This window comes from Channa argus, chromosome 12 (assembly GCF_033026475.1).
Source record: "Channa argus isolate prfri chromosome 12, Channa argus male v1.0, whole genome shotgun sequence".
NCBI lineage: Eukaryota > Metazoa > Chordata > Actinopteri > Anabantiformes > Channidae > Channa > Channa argus.
The window spans coordinates 11,587,642-11,604,301 of NC_090208.1; the positions used below are offsets into that span (position 1 = coordinate 11,587,642).

General features: G+C 41.2%; 1 protein-coding gene across 33 annotated transcripts in view; it reads right to left on the reverse strand.

The window, feature by feature from the left end:
- The window catches only part of LOC137137115 (receptor-type tyrosine-protein phosphatase delta-like), a 337,728-nt gene that overhangs the window by 72,412 nt on the left and 248,656 nt on the right, over positions 1-16,660 (reverse strand). The gene's annotated exons all lie outside the window — the stretch shown is intronic.

Sequence of the window (16,660 nt, forward strand, 5' to 3'; positions counted from 1 at the left end):
CAATAGAATATACAAGAATGCAGCTTGATGACACATTAATATTAGGCCTGCATATGAATAGTAGGGCTGCAGGTCAAATATTCAGGCCAGTGACAAAGGCTGCAAAAATCATAATCCAATGCGACCTTCCTAACCCCAGTCAATATTGCTAGTGTATTTAACATGCTCAGTGGCACTAATGTGCAAGGTCTGAGCTCTTGGCTGCAGCCCTGCAGGAGTTGGGGCATTTTTGCATAGACAACAGCAACAGCTTCAAAAAGAATTGCTAATGCACTTGTCCCACATTCAAAGCACTGACAGATTCTCTGACACGTTGAGGAGGGGGGGTGGGCACATGCACAGAGCCACTCCCAAGGCTGCTTTTGCTAGATGCGGGACAATGTTGCAAGTGGGAGACTTGCATTAATAAGAGGTGTTGGACAGTAGAAAAGTTTTGAAGGTTCCATTAAATAAATATAATGGTTTATTTATGGATCTGTGTTGAGCTACTTAGCTTGTGCTTCGTGGGATAAGATGGTAGCTGAAAGGCTTCTTTATGCAATTATCATTGTAGATTCACAAAGGCAAAAGCCTTTAAGTTGTGCAATGACAGCTACATCAGCAATGTAGTCTCTTGTTTGGTATATTACAATGTTCACAAAGGAAAAGTTGTACCCTCCCTACCTCTCTCTATCTTTCTGTGTCTGTCTCTCTTGCCCAGACACACATACACACACATACTAGTGCCGTCTCCCACGGGACACATTAGTGAGGTAGAGGGTTCCAGTTTGTCACTTAATAAAACGGCCCACTCAAACAGATTTGTTCAAACGGCCCCCAATGCTTTAAAAGCTGGAGCTGAATGGCTGCAGTGGCAAATCAGACACGTGAAAGCCAACCTCGGTTTGCATTGGAAACCAAACAGAAGGAAACATAAATATTGAATTGTGTGACTGTTGGTGTGAGACCATCCACCTGAGAGGATGAGAGAGAAGGGGGGAGGGGGGGGCAAAACTGAAAAAGGTCAGTGAAGTGGGAAATGCCAGACCCCCCCCCTTTAGAAATTCTGAACATCTGGGCTGAGGGTTGTCAAACTCGTGCAGAATGATACAGTGGCTTCACTTTCAATAAGATTCCATTTTCAGCTCTCCTCATTCATTACTTGTTCATTTGTTTATGAATACCAAATGAATATGAGCCAATTTGTGTGTGACCGTTTGAGGAAAACAGCAGTTGTGCAAGAAGTATGAAATTTGGATTTGTTTGTCTTGTTTGTTTTAGCTCCAATGTTTGGAAGAAGAAGAAAAAAAAAACGAAGGAACATAGATAAGTAATTCTAATTGTGCAGGCTTACTCTGTTTGGTAGTCAACGCAGACTATTTGCAAAAAGGTAATTATCTGATAGGATAGGCAGTGGCAGCCACTAACACAAAAAGCCATTCGTTCATTCTGTTATCCACTAGGCAATGGAACAATTCATTAAATGGCAGTGCTACAGCAAAACGGTCAATAGTTATCACGCAGGGGCTGCACAGGCTGGCGGAGACGTTAAAAATGGCCAAAGTGATAAAACCCACTTTGGCCATAGCTACTTCCTTCCAATGTAAAAACATCTATTTAGTAAGAGAACGTGACTGTGTAGGAGTCTGATGCTTCCACTGCATATGTGACGTACACTTTATGAGTTTGATGTAGAAATATCGCTGTGGCAGCACATGCAGATGGCAATCTCCAAAGCCGCTGGCGGTGGCAGTGCAGCAGAAATCACAATACACAGATGAGAAAAGTGGAACCTTAAAACAAATAAGCAACACACCGAAGTACAGTAGCTGTACTGCAGGGAGAATTACACTATGCTCGTGTCTGCTTATTCCTTTATAGCTTTAACGTCACATAATTGTCTTTGCCCTCAACCAAAGAGCAGGAAAGCTTGTCTCATGTCTGTCTCTGTAGGGGCAGAGATTGAATATGTAGCACAACATTCCAGGGACATTTTCAGACTGTACCTTGAACGGCAAAGTTTTTTAACTTGGCTTTAAACGGTATGTGTCTAATGACTGAGGCAATGCACTGGCTTAATTTTATTTGTTATCACAAGGGGCATGGATCCTTGCTAATTCAACTTTAATAAAAGTCAAAGTTTCATAAAAGCATTAATTATAAGAACTAACATTTTTGTTTCAAAATATTGCCTCTAAGCCAAAAAGCCAAATTATTGTCCCAATTAATTACATTAGAATGATTATTTTTACAGTTAGCATTTTCATTACAATTTTAATTAGTTTGTTTTAAATTAAATGAGTGACATGAAATACTGCAGGATAACACATTAGCTGTGTATTATAGGGATGTTTTTGTCAGCTACACATTATTAATATGTCTCCAACAAAACCGCATGCACTAAATCTAAGTTGAGGTCTTTGAATTCTTATTTGTGAACCCCTGAAGAAAACAGTTGAGCTTGTGTGTGTGTGTGTGTGTGTGTGTGTGTGTGTGTGTGTGTGTGTGTGTGTGTGGCCATGTTTTTGAAGAGCTACAGATAGGAAACAAATGAGGGTGGGTGGTATTGGGGTCAGACTGGTGGATTGGGGTTTTCACTTAGAAGCAAACAGTGCAATGTCACCCCAGGAGCAAAAAACAACAACCCCCAGGAGACATAATTAAACTAATCCAGTGAAATTAAGTGCTTGAAAAAAAAAAACAAAACAAACAAAAAAAAAAAACCCAAACTCTTCTTGATGTGTGTTGGAATGAATCACCTGATGAGTGGAAGTGTAAATAGGGATGACTGTGTGTGTGTGTGTGTGTGTGTGTGTGTGTGTGTGTGTGTGTGTGCGCGTGCAGTTTGTAGGTGTTACTAGACACTCTGTCACATATTTAAGGTGTATTAATGTGTTTCACCTTCACCATCTTGATGGAAAATAAAATTATACTATTGTTCAGTTTTTTCCACAACTTTAAACTTTTTTTCCCCCCCTCATTGAAATCCTGCTTTTGTACAGTGATTAGCCAAAATAAAATTGCTCCAACTTTGGAAATGTTAACGTCATGTTCAATGTGATTAAAATGAGTGTGATCAGGGCAGTCAAACGCAATACTTTGGTGGAGCTGGCTGAAAATACATGAGAACAAGCAAAGAAAACCACAGATGGCTTGTGAAATAGCTGTATGAGAAGCAACTGACAAAAACAGAAACCAGACTGAAGCATATGTATAATACTTAGAACTGTTGATGACTTCATGAGAATCTTAGCTGTAATTAAACTTATTTAAAAGAAAACAACAACCTTGTATACATGTATACACTAAATGTATACTATGTATCCGAATTGATGTTTACTATTTATTTCCAATGGTCTTTAAAGGATTTAACACAATATTGTGTCATGTTTTCCAAGGCTGGGTGAAAAAGAGGGGTAGATTTCTAAAGATGGGAAGCCTCCGTAGGGTACAAGACTGTCGGGGACCGGAGATGTGGCCTTTGGACTGACAGAGTTGGTTACGCTTCCCTTGTTAGTGCTTTTCACCCTTGGCCAAACTGAGCCTCCGCTGACAGAGTGCGAGGGTACACAAAGGCACAGGCCTCAAGTGGAAATGTTTGCCAGCAGTAATGGGCTCTAGTCCACAGGGCAACGGAACATGTGTGGCTCTTATGTGTGTACTAAGTGTAGATGTGAAATATGAATAGATAACTGTACAGGTGATATATTTACTTGTAAGTCTAGACAAAGGTTCAGATTCATCTGCCTTCTCCCTGGGTTTCCTCCTGGTTTTTCAGTTTTCTCCAGTTGTCCAAAGACGTACAGGGTAATTTGCCCAGGTGTGAATGTCAGCATGAATATCTCTATGTACGTCATCCCTGAGATAGACTGGCGACCTGTCCAGGGTGTACTCAGCCTCTCGCCCTGTGACAGCTGGGATAGCTTCCAGCACCCTCGTGACCCTTAATGGGATAAAGAGTTAAGCTAATGAATGGATGGAGTATTAAACTGATCCCTAATCAGCTGCTTGAAGAGCAAAAATGTTCCTGTAAAAGTATAAAGACGTCTCCATCTACAGTTTCCCTTTCACAGTTATCTGGATTATTCCAACACTAGAGCTGTGAGTAATGGCTGCAGCTATTGGCTTTTAATGTGAAGTAATGAAACAGCAAGGGGGAGAGGGTAAAAAGCCAATGACATTGTCACAAAATGCCACAAGGTACTATGGTCCTCAGTAAGTAATGTTTTCATCCTCCTTTCTAACATAGATTAAAGGTTAAATAGTACGCTGGCACATTGACTCTGGAAAATAGTTAACTTCATAAATATTCCAGGAAATCTAGTGCACTTATGCACAGAAACTGAACGCAGACTGACTGCTGTTCAGCTTGACGAGATTTAAACTGATGAAGAGAGAGTTTTTCGCAGTGCTGATGAGCTGGTTGCATTAAATAACTGTTTTTTGTTTTTTTTTACATTGGTTTGTAATGTACAGAAATATAATATACGTCCAGATAAAGGTAATGTGTACTTTGAATCTGTGCTTCACTGGCTTGTAAATGTGTTCCCGTGAACACTTATGTGTAACGAACGTGATTTCAACATGCATCTTATTGAATCTGAAAGTCATCGCTCTTCTCTCATGCTCTGTTCATTTTCTGGAGTGTTTATTGTATAATATATAGACATGGACAGAATTGTTGGTACCGTTTCATGACAAAAGAACCCACAATTTTCTGCGAAACAACTTGAGACTGACAAAAGAGGAAAACACTAAATTGAAACTAAATAGGAGATTTATGTTTGATTCAAACAGAATATAGTCTTAAAAAATGAAAATGGCCCACACAAAAATCGTGGTATCCTCAACCTAATATTTTGTTGCACAACCTTTTAGAAGCAGTTACTGAAACAAGCAATTTTCTGCGGCTCTCAGTGATACTTCTGCACCTGCCAACAGGTAGTTTGATCCACTCTTCTTGAGCAAACTGCTGCAGCTGTCTCAGGCTTAAAGGAAAGGTTGGCTACAATCAAGGTTTTAGGTCCTGCAAAGAGGACCTAAAACCTCTCAATAGTGTTTGCAGCTCTAGTCACAGGGACATCAAAGGCCTAAAGTCTTACCTTTGACAAGCTTGTCTATAATTTTCTTTCTGATCTCCTCAGACGGCCTCCTTTGCTTTCTGTGGTCCATGTTCAGTTTGCACATGATTACAAAATGGAAAGAATTGGTTTGAAATATCAATGCAATTGTGGCTTTTCTCTTCTTTTTGTTTTAAGATTTTGTCTACATCTGTAATGACATTATAACATGATAACTTACATGAATAATGTGGTACATTTTAACATTGGGAAACAAGATAGAATTGCTAATACAGAGCAGAAAAAGCAGCACTATGTAGTTCAGAGAAAGGAGGAAAAGATCCACAGCGATAATCGTTTAACTCAAAGGCACTCTAAACCCTACATCTGTGTAATGTACCGCTAAGTAGCAGCAAAATTATGTTTTATAACAGAGTTCTCTTTTGTGTGTGTTGAGATATTTTCACTCGGCGGCATGTAAGGCGAGTCCGCTGTCATTAATCATTCTGCAGGTGCAGGAGCATTGTCAGAACCCATACTTCCCTTTGCCTTTTCAACCTGGGCGGAAAGCGGAATGGTAGGAAGGGGTAAGTGGGGACTGAAAACTTCCCTAAAAACCAATTTCCCGTCCTCTTCTTCTCTGCACTGAATTTGTCAGGAGGGGGAACCAAGTCCAGATTAATTAGATTCCATTTTGTGGTCATCTTTGTTTTTTCCTCCTTCCATGACTCTCTTCTTTTTCTTTGTCTTGCCTACAGTCCTTACAGCCGTCCCGGCTCCATTTATCACGTTGCCATCTCGACAGTGCCTTCCCCCTTCCTTGCTGGGAAGCCATTAGAGCATCTCTGCATCGTGGCAGCCAGATTGCATTCCGGTCCCCACTCGCGACATTTATCATCTTTTGTCCTAACTTTTTATCTGCCCCTGCCCTGTGTGAAGCCCTATCGGCAATGCCCACTATAATGAAACGCTGGGAGGTGAAGCTCAAATAAATAACCTAATTAAACCTAGCAAACAGGGACAAAAGGGGAAAAATGCACAAAAGGCCTTTGTGAGAATGCCAGAGGAGGAACACTCACAGATGGCAGTGAGGAAGTCGAAGCAGTGATGTGGCACAACGCCCATACCACCTTCTCATCACAGTATTTATAGTACTGCTGGTGGTGCTGTTGTTCAGTCCAATGATGTCCTCTTTACGTGATTTGGAACAATATATAGTAGTGTGACGGTTTATTCTGTCAAAGCGCTGATTATACATCAAGAAATGAGCAATGTAAGAAAAATGTTCCTGTAGATGGAAAAATAGAAAACAAATATCTCTGTGATAGGTCTCGAATGTTGAATAATTGGTCCTAAGAGAAAATCTATGCTTTCCTCTCACTTCCTTTCACTGCATTTTGATTTTTAGGCAAACGTTGAGCCAACTCTGATTGGTCTCATTAGGGACAAAATGAAGAATGCCAAGCGTGATAATTATCGGCGCACTGCTGCAAACAGTATCGAGTCAATATAGCCAAATGTCAGGAGGGCATTAGCGGGCAATTATTAATCCATATCAAGCTGGAGTGGACAATTTAATTATTGCCCAATCAATATTTCCAGATCCTGTACAGATGTAGAGCAGTGGCTTGGTGGACGGCTCTGCCTTCTGAGGAGCTCTGTGTATCAGGAGGGGCACATGGGGACAGTAGCAGGGCTGCAGTACACAGGAATGTGCTTTTCTGGGTCCATGATACCTTCGAGTGATGGACACAGGCTCTACTGTACGTTTTGAAAAGAATAAAAAGTACTAGCTAAGTCTAAGCTGGAGTTCTGGTCTACACGTTGTACTGTCACTGTGTGGCCACTTCGTGTCAAATGGAAATGATTTCCTCTTGTTGTAAAGCTGTTACAACAAACGATCTTGATTAAAGCCTGGTGCCACTTTATTTGCAAAGATGCATGATGCAGGCTCGATGCTATGACTCATGAGAAGTTGTGGTTATTTTATCTTTTATTAACAGTTTGCTATAGTATTCTATCATTGCTAGTGATATTGCTTACCTTCTGCTGGTACACTCTGTTCTCAGTGCAGCCTGAATAATTACTCTCATTGTACCTGAAACAAACTATCTCAAATAATGTCAGTCAAGCCTTTGTGCGAGTGATGAAACAAAATGAATGCTGTGTAACAGGCCCTTGTGGATTTCAAAGATGCCACACAATGAGGCATGGCAAAACAAAAGTGGCTGTCTTCCATGAGATAGCAGTCATCTTGAGATAAGAATACTCTCTCATGGCTCTGTTTTGCTTTTTTGTTTGCTATTATTGTGACTCCCATCTCCATCCCTGAATCGCTTTAGTCACTATGCAACCAATTGATTACAGCAAAGTTGCCCAGACCTCGGTTATATTCACTTGCTTATTGTGTCCCTGGCTGTCACAATGCATTGCAATTTTAACTTAAGATTGTATTCCACCTCAGCGTTTCTTACCCAGCACACATCATTCTTTAATTTATTGCTTATAATGCTTGAGCTTTCGTTTGCGAGTGAGAGAATTTGGTTGAAATTCAATTGAATGGCTAAAACTACATAAAAGCCACTTGCCATTGTGTGCAACGAGAGACTTGAAATATAAGTAATCAGTAATATGTAAATATTCAAATGTATTATCTTGCAATATCTTTAATCTGTTTACATTTGACTTTCATTATCAAATCTAAGATCTTTAAAAATGGTGGATAATTTAAGAAAAAGCCTGGAGCCTAATCACATCCGTGGGATTAAAGTTGGAGGTTCCAGGATTATTTTTTGGAAATTATCTTTGGGGAAAAAAGGAGTTTTGACTAAGCAGTAAAAAAAACCTAAAATAAAGTCCCATAACCCAAATTAGTTTTCCCTTTCATTGATTCCTATCTATGAAGTCTAGTTCAAATGCCTTTGAAAGTCAATCAAGCCACTCATTTCCATGTTTTGCTTTCTTTTTCATCTAATTTCTTATTCTTTCATCATATTATTGTGCTATGCTACTATCTCATGTCTTTCAACACTGACTGTTAGCTTATCCATCATTTTACCAAAGTTATATTGATTAACAAATTTGATTGAATTGAGAAATGTGCACATATCAGATTTTATGGATGCAAAATTACAATACCGTGACATGTATGAACCCCTTCTAAATGCCTGTAATCTATTAGCATTGTCATAGTATTTTTAGGGGTTTTCAATGTATCTCAAAATGAGATCTGAAGCAAACTTGAATTTGATGTTGAATGAAAGCAGGTGCAGTATCAGTATCATCTTATCATGTTTATCAAGCCTTTCAGTTGCACTTTGCTACCTGCTAACTGAGTAAAACCTCATGGGCATTCCCATCATCTTCCCAACGGACTTGGCATAATTTTGTCAAACGCAAATAAGACTTTCCCAATGGGATCTAATGGCAAACTACAGTTTACCCTTTCCGTGGACATGTCTCCTTGAATACTCACAATTCTGACCTGGGCAGGGGCAGGAATGAAAATGAGGGAGGAAATCTCTGCTAGATGTTGATCATGTGTTACTTTTCCTATCTCAAAGAGGTAAATACTCAAACAGTATTTGCAGGAAATCCATGTAGGCAATACAACCTGCAACCACTGAGTTTGATCAACCTTTTGTCCCTCTTCCTTCAGTGGAATAACAGATAACAGGGTAATGACTGAATAAAATATAACTTGAGAGGACCCAAAGTTTGCGATGAAATATGTGAAACTGTGTGTTTTTCAACAAAGATTTGAAGTGAGGAAGGAAATCCAGATAAGGTCTTATCTTTCTAAGCAAATGACCACTCTGAATTGCACTGTCACACTACATCTGTGTTGTACATTAATTATCTACACTTAAGTTGAAGTATCCTTCATCATGACTCTACTGATGGAGGGTATTGTGGTAATTAATTAGTTGATGATAGAATGATGAATGACATGAACGATGGCATCATGGGAGTATTAAAGCTAAGGGGAAACAGATTGACCACAGTATGCTAAGATGGATGCTGTATAAACACCTCATAAATGTCCAGGGACCTTTTGGGAAGTGTGTGAGAGAGAGAGAGAGAGAGAGTGAATGCATGTTCCATGTTTCATGGTGTGATGGGATAGGCACTTAGAGTGCTGCACCATTAGAAACAAGGGCTTGGCTCAGTTTCAGCTGGAAAAGCCTATGGGTCTAGCTGTGGCGTGAGAGCTTTTTCACCTCTCAATGGATGCTTTCACTCTCATTTGCCATAACTAATAAACCACACTAAAGCTGTGTGTCACAATAAATCTCAGCTTCTCAAATGGCATGACTCACTTGGTGGTGCAGAGGAGCCAAAGAGGGAGCGAGCATAAATTGCAGTGTGTGTGTGTGTGTGTGTGTGAGTGAGAGAGTAAGAGAATAACTGAGCAAGAGATTGAGTTAATGAGTGAGTGAGCAAGCAAACATGCGAGAGAGTGAAGTGACAGAAAAGAGTGACAGATGTAGTGTATGAAGGAGTATTAGGGGAGAAAGATGGCTCTCCAAAGACGGACCTTGAGCACTGACTCCATCACTCCACCAAATGTAAATCAGCTGTGACAAGAGGAGCTTAGGGCGTAAAGATTACCAATTGGCGTCAAGCATTGGAGAGCGCTGTAGGTAAGAAGGTGGGGATGGAAGCTTTCTGCCTGGGACTGAGACATTGCCCCAAAGCGATCCATGGAGATGAATGGTTTAGACCATTAACCCCACTGCAGAATCTCAACATACCCCACAGGCACACAAATGTGCTGCAGTGAGATCAGTGCAATGTGTCGCACTCCTCAGACCCCTGGAGTGAGACCAAAGCTCTGGCCCAGAGCCAGGTGCTGCCCGCACAATCACGCACACACGCACAGGCTAGATGTAAGGCAGATCATTTTAAAAAAATGTTTTTATATTTTTGTAGTTATGTATTATGAAGGTGCACAAACACATCTCCCTCCTTCCAGACTTACAACATTTCGCTGTCTCAAACAAGGTGACACATATCCAGGCATATTTAGAATTTTCAAGAACTGATTAATAAAGAATGACGAATAAATCCTTGCATCATGCATGCTCTTGGCCACACATAGGTTTAAATGGTTCGCTTTTCGCATACAAAATGCAGGCTGGTTCTTGGATTTGCGTATTTATACATGCCACATACTTAAAATACATATTTTAAAGCAAGACCGTTTAAAGATCACTGCAATTGTAAGCATGGGTGCGCTTTACGAGTGCAAAATCAATTAATAGGGCATGAAGGTATTGCAGGTAAAGTCATGCTTTAGCCAAACCCACATTAAAAGACAATTTATTCTGGGATACCTGTGTGCAGAAACTGCTTAATGAGTCATTCTGGAGTCAGAGGATAAAACTGCCACCATTACAAGACTCCATTAATGCATGAAATATAATGACAGTAAGGCAATCTTCACCAAATACAGCGTAGTATGTATGGTTGTGCACATGACTCACAAACATTGTGCCATTTGTATCATATTTTTCATGACTTATATTTTTTGTATTTAAAGCAACTGCATATGATTTATTTTGGGTGCCGTGTCTATAAAGACATTTTAAATCTTACTGTCAGTATCTTTAAACTTTCAGGCTATGCTTTATTGTGAATCCCCTGTCTTTTAAAATGTACTTGTAGATGATATGTACTCTCACTCTTCATTGTTCTGACTGCACGCTGCAGTAAAACATCACCTGTGTAGCGAAACACTGATGTATTTCAGACTTCACCGATCCAGTAATCCCATTGCTGCAGCTTGCGGCATCAATCTATTAATTGCACTGTCACCGTGGCAATGTCATGAAACACCTGCATTGTTATACAGTTCACTGGCATAGCACACGAAGGCTGATCAGATTTAGTACATATGCCAGCAAGGCCAGAATCATGCCAAGTGTAAGCCCAGCAGATGCAAAACAGCTGGCATTGTGCTCAGCGCACCGGCTGATCCCTGCTTCAAAGGCATGCTACAAGGTACCCTTTGTGTGAGAGGGAGAGCGAGAGATTGTGTAACAATAGAAACGTAGTCTGGAGCACTGCATTAACATGCCCCCCCCACCACCCTTTTTTTTTTTGTTATTTTTTTTTTTTGTTATTTTTTTTGGCACCTTAAGCGCCCAAAGGAGACACAAACAGGTGCCAGTCTGACTGAAATCCATACCATTTCACAATATGATAGATACATTTCATGTAGTGGTATTCAGATATATGGAGTTACAGAAAGGCATTCTGGGAATTTATTTATTGCTGCTTTAATGTATATGCAATTTGGATTATAGTGCTTTTATCCTGTCAATATTCCCACTCTGAGACATGAATGGTACAACATGGGCAAATTGCTCCACTATTTTCAAGTCAATATGTCTTAGATGCATAAATGCTTTTAGATATAGCATTGGTAGCCTTTAATTACCTGCATCTGGGACTGTACAACACCTCCGTATTGTATGTGATTATCTGCTTTTCTTGAGAGTGGGAGGGTCAGGAGTGTGGTGAATATTGCTCGGCTTTTGTGTGATTCTGTGGTTTAAGTGCAAGGCGAAATGACTGCAATCCATAGATGAGGCTAATGGCCTTAAATAATACACTTGAGTGTAGTTGCTGGAGAAATCAGCATTCATGGAGTTAATAATGGGCCTGATACAACCTTTAAAACATAATTGCACAGCACATTGTTGACAAGGAGTTGGTACCAACATTTTCATCCAAAGAAAACGATAATGACGTCTTCGTCCCTTAGTTCAACCTGCGAGTAAGAAGCATCTTGTGTGGCACTGATGACATTGTTTTATCTCAGATTCTCAGTCTTGTCACAAGGTCTTCATCCAAACAACTAGATGGTAATTAAGTGCTGGCACTCACAGCCAAAGGTGTATTCACCACATTTAAGTGTGAACAGGATGCACGCTCTCTCCTCTCTATAGATGCTGATGCTGGCTTTAAAGAGGCACTGCGCTAAGACACATTTTGAAATGAACAAGTGGAGCCAACAATGAGATTTCCACTTGAGCAGTGTCCGGCAGAATGATAAACGAGGTGGCAGACTGGGGGAATTGCACTGATTTAAAGTTGGATCAACACCACTATGAGTTCTGTTCTCCTCTTGATTTAATGTCTTTCATGTGGGCTGTGTATTCATTTGCATGTCTAATTCAGTGTGTAGCAGGATGAGCGTGTGTGAGGGGTGAATGTAGGCTGCTTCTCAGAGTACCTGCTGTCATCCATCCATACACGTGTGTCTGCTTGAATGGCTTTGTGCGTGTATGTATGTGCTGTTGCCAAAAATGAAATTCACATGACACGGACAATGTCAAGACCTTTGACAAGTCACAGGATAAAAGGAAAAGACCCACTGCAGGGTGAGTCAATGGAAGAGAAATACACATACATTAACCTTTCACCCTTATCTGTCTTTGACGCTTGCCTCTAAGCACTTTACAGTGCATGGGAACCACCTATGTTATTTGCATTACACATGCCTCTTTGCTAGAAAACCTCTAGGAAGGGTACATTTACGGTTATTCTTCTACCACCAACATGGGGGGGGGGGGGACACTAATCGTTCCCTTTCTACCAAGCGTGCATTTATTCTAACATAAGCCTTAATGAACAGATACATGATTTATCACATCTAAATTCCAACGTATACAATAGAATGATTAACACATTAATACCTGATACATCGGACCTAATATGTTCATTTCCCACAGTGGCTTGTATGTCAGCACTGTGTGGGTATGAGTGTAAAAAGGCAAAGGAATAGACTCAATTTAAATCAAATTAGCATGCAGGGAAATTAAGCAGAGGGATTTAATTTGAGCTGTTGTAAAAATGCTAATTCCAGTACAGCCTGGAAGCTCATATGCAAATATAACACTATTTTACAATAATTCATATTAGCCCAGGCATGCATAAAACACACACATTACAGCCTGATGTCATCTGGGGAATAGAGTATCATTAGTTTTCGGACTTGCTACAAGCTGATCATGCCTAGGGAAGGTGTGCGTGTACGTGCATGTGTGTGAAACTTCTCGATAGCATGGGTGCTTACTGCATTTTACAATAACTTATAACTGTTCATACAGTAGCTAGGGTAGTGTGTTACTGTGTGTGTGTGTGTGTGTAAGCAATGCATCTCTGTGCTTTAATGTGCACTAAGTGCTATACTAATTATGATGATGATCTGTTTTCCACCTCAAAATACTAGATATAACTGGCAGATGCGATTTAGATTAATAGTGCAGTACTGCTAACCAAATCACTTTTTTAATAGAGTAGCATATGCTCTACGATCATAAATGTGTATCTTGCTCCTACACAGACATGTAAATATTTAAATCAGTGTAAGAGGAAAGAAAAACCAGCAGTAAAATGTGACTCTTGTAACATTACAGTGGGGATAATTTTGCCTCTGTGTTTTTCTACACCGCAGTGACTCAAAACAAAGTGCTGCATCAATTGAACGTTCGGCTTTCGGTTCACCTTTGATTGCTGGCTCAAAAGGACTGCACACGCATTAGATGTGTGTACTTTCTCCTGTATGCTCACACTTGCCTGTTATTAAGCTCAAGTGAGTGAGATGAGGTTCAGGTGTTTAACAGTTTAATGTTTAGAGAGACCGAAGGAACCTGTCAATACTCGTTTAACATGTTAAAGAGAACTGTGTCGGCCTGCTGGCACCCACCAAGCCGTCCACCAGCAATGGGAGGAATCAATTAAAACACCATTAGGCCTGGGGTTTGACATGGTCCAACACAGTTTGAGGTATGGCATGCTGAAACGCCTGTGAGTGTTGTGAGGTAGTGTCAATCAGCACAATTTAATATCAATACTTTTTTCATTGGGGTTAAGAAATATCCAAACACAATCAGCAATTTCCACTTTTGCACTTCACCCTCCTTTGCAGTTTGAACTAAATGAACCCTGCGGGATAATGTCCTACTTACACACATCATGTGACACAAACAGGTTTGTTTTTGCTTCATAACAGTGTCAGACTCGTGAAACAATCTGTCAAGTTAATGAATAGCCAAGCAATTAGCGTCGATCCCCACACTAAAATTTCATCCCACTTCATTCCAGCCCAGGTGGAGATGTTAAATGCTTACAGCATTGCTCTCATCACCAGACGCTTCTTTTTTGCATTGCTGTTCCACAGAAGACACGGAGGAATTGTTTGCTGCCTCCTTTTTCTCCCTCTCATGTGTTCCGTCCCACCAGGGACAATTATGTCCCTCTTTCAAGCTATTGCCAAGCCCAACTTGCCACACAAATTAAATGGGCTGCATTTGAAGAGAGCGGGGGACGGGGTGTAGGAGAAAGCGAGAGAGACCAACAGAGAGAGGAGGCTCAAGAGAAAACGGTGACAAAATATGAGTAAAAGCAAACCAACAGAGCAAACAGGCTAACATACACAATCCATTTGAGTCCATTATGTTCCTCCCAGCTACCGGTCTCACTTGGAAGCATTTTCAGTAAGAACACATTATGTGGCACTACCATTAACACATTAACAGAAATGTTGTTTATTAAGGGGCTGACTGGCATTTTCCTTGAGAGGGGGCTGCTGTGTCCACTGTTCGGGGTGGTGAGTGGGACTGGCTCTGAGTATTGTGCCATCTGTTGAGCAGGCCGACTCAGCCATTTTCTGCTCTCGCGTGTCTCATATCCTCCACCGTGTCCACAGCCGGAGGCTAGCTCACACCCAAATGGATCCACGGCGCCAACAGAGGGCAGCTTTCTCTTTAGAAACGCAGTCACATTTTTGTGCTGTGGGGTTAGTCTGGAGGGGACTAAACTGAGTGGAGGTCCGTTTGGTCCTCGGTGCACCCCACAGACTGGTAGAAGGTCCTGGAGTGTCTGGGCGGGTTTTGCATACGCAGTGCTACAAGCAGAGGGAATTAAGTGACTTGCAAGTTGCTGGAAGGGGCTATTGCACTGCTTCCAAACAGCAGGGGAGAAGGTTGGGAGAAGACAAAGACGCAGGAGGAAAAAGCCATTGAAAGAAAAGCCCAAATAAGAAATGAGGATAAAATTGGCAAGAGATTAGAAAGAAAAACAATAGAGGAGGGAGTTGGGAAGGGGAGGAACGAGCGTGTGCATATGGAAGCGGGAGCGGAAAGAAAATAAACCTGTGAGTGTTATGCACTGCATGGAGTGGTTCTGGCTGTGAACAGGCTCCCATACCTTCCATACAGACAGGACACGCACCTCATGTCTGTGACCTCCCTGACTGACTCCCACACACCCTCTCAGTCATTAACGGACAGCCACTGTGGCCACTTCGCGATACGTTTGTTTTGGCTTTGAAATGATGACGAGCACAGCTGTCTAAGTAGGGTATGGGGTGGCAGCAGCTGCTGACAGACAGCAGAAGGAAGGCACCTAATGGGGGTTTGGGGGTCGTGGGTGAGCACAGAGGCGTCACAGTTTGCGGGGGCTGCTGACTGCACATGTGCAGGTCTCTGTTACATTTGTGCTCAAGTGAGGCTGTGTAATGTCTGGACACCCGAGAGTGGACGTTTCGTCAAGACGGTCGTTTCAGACAAGGTTTTGGCGCTAGATGTTTTTTTGTTTTCTTTTGTAAATCCACACCAGACCGTGGAATGAGGAGAGTTTCTGAAAAGATAGCAACTGAAGAGCCCCCTCAATGGTAACGTTTATTGACCGTTAATGCCGTTTTGGGAAGGTCCCATAATTAAATTGTGTCAATAAATCTAAGCGCTGCACATAAAACGGGGAATAAACAGAGAATACATTTCTCCATTTGCCTCTCCCCCGCTGTGAGACGTATGTGGCAGGAGGCAGTGAAGAAAAATAAAACACATTTGAACAGATTGCAGGGAACATTTCTCAAGCACAAAGTTGAAAATCTCACCCATCAATTTCACTTTGCGTGGCTTCGTTGTATATGACCTTGGGTGAATGATTCCTTCATTCAGAGATATTCGGCTGAACTGAGGGGATTTCAGTCGGTGCAAAGGGAGCAATAAAACTTTTATTCATCCCTTTTGTGACTCCAAAAGCTAATGATTCATGGATCTTAGTGTAAAAGAAAGAGAGGGTGGCAGACGGGGGGGATGCTGTGGTGCAGGACCGGAGCTCAATGAGGTTTGAAAACTGTTGTCACACATCAATGGGCAGGTGTCTGATGTCAAGTAACTCAATTCCAGTGACTCTTCATCATTAGGGTCTAAGCTGAGGCCTGAGCATTTCTGGTTCACAATAGTTTTTTTGACAGAAAAAAAAAAAAGTTAAATAGGTACTTCATCGCATAACAACAGTTATATGACATAAAGATATAGATCCCAGTAAAACAGGTGTGTTTGTGTGAATGCGAGATGACTTGATGATACATGAAACAGTTTTACAAAAATTAAGTCAGTATATTAAATGCAATTATGTTTATGAATTTCCTTGTTGTGTAGCTTGGGTAATAGACTTCGTCCCATACTGGTCGCCCCAGTATATCAGCATGTGAGTCTCATGGAGAAGTTTTTAAGCGTGCTAGATGTAGTTTTTATGTCTGGTGAAGAGAAACAAAAAAGAAACACAGTCGTACCATCCCACCCCCAAACCAGTAGGACTCT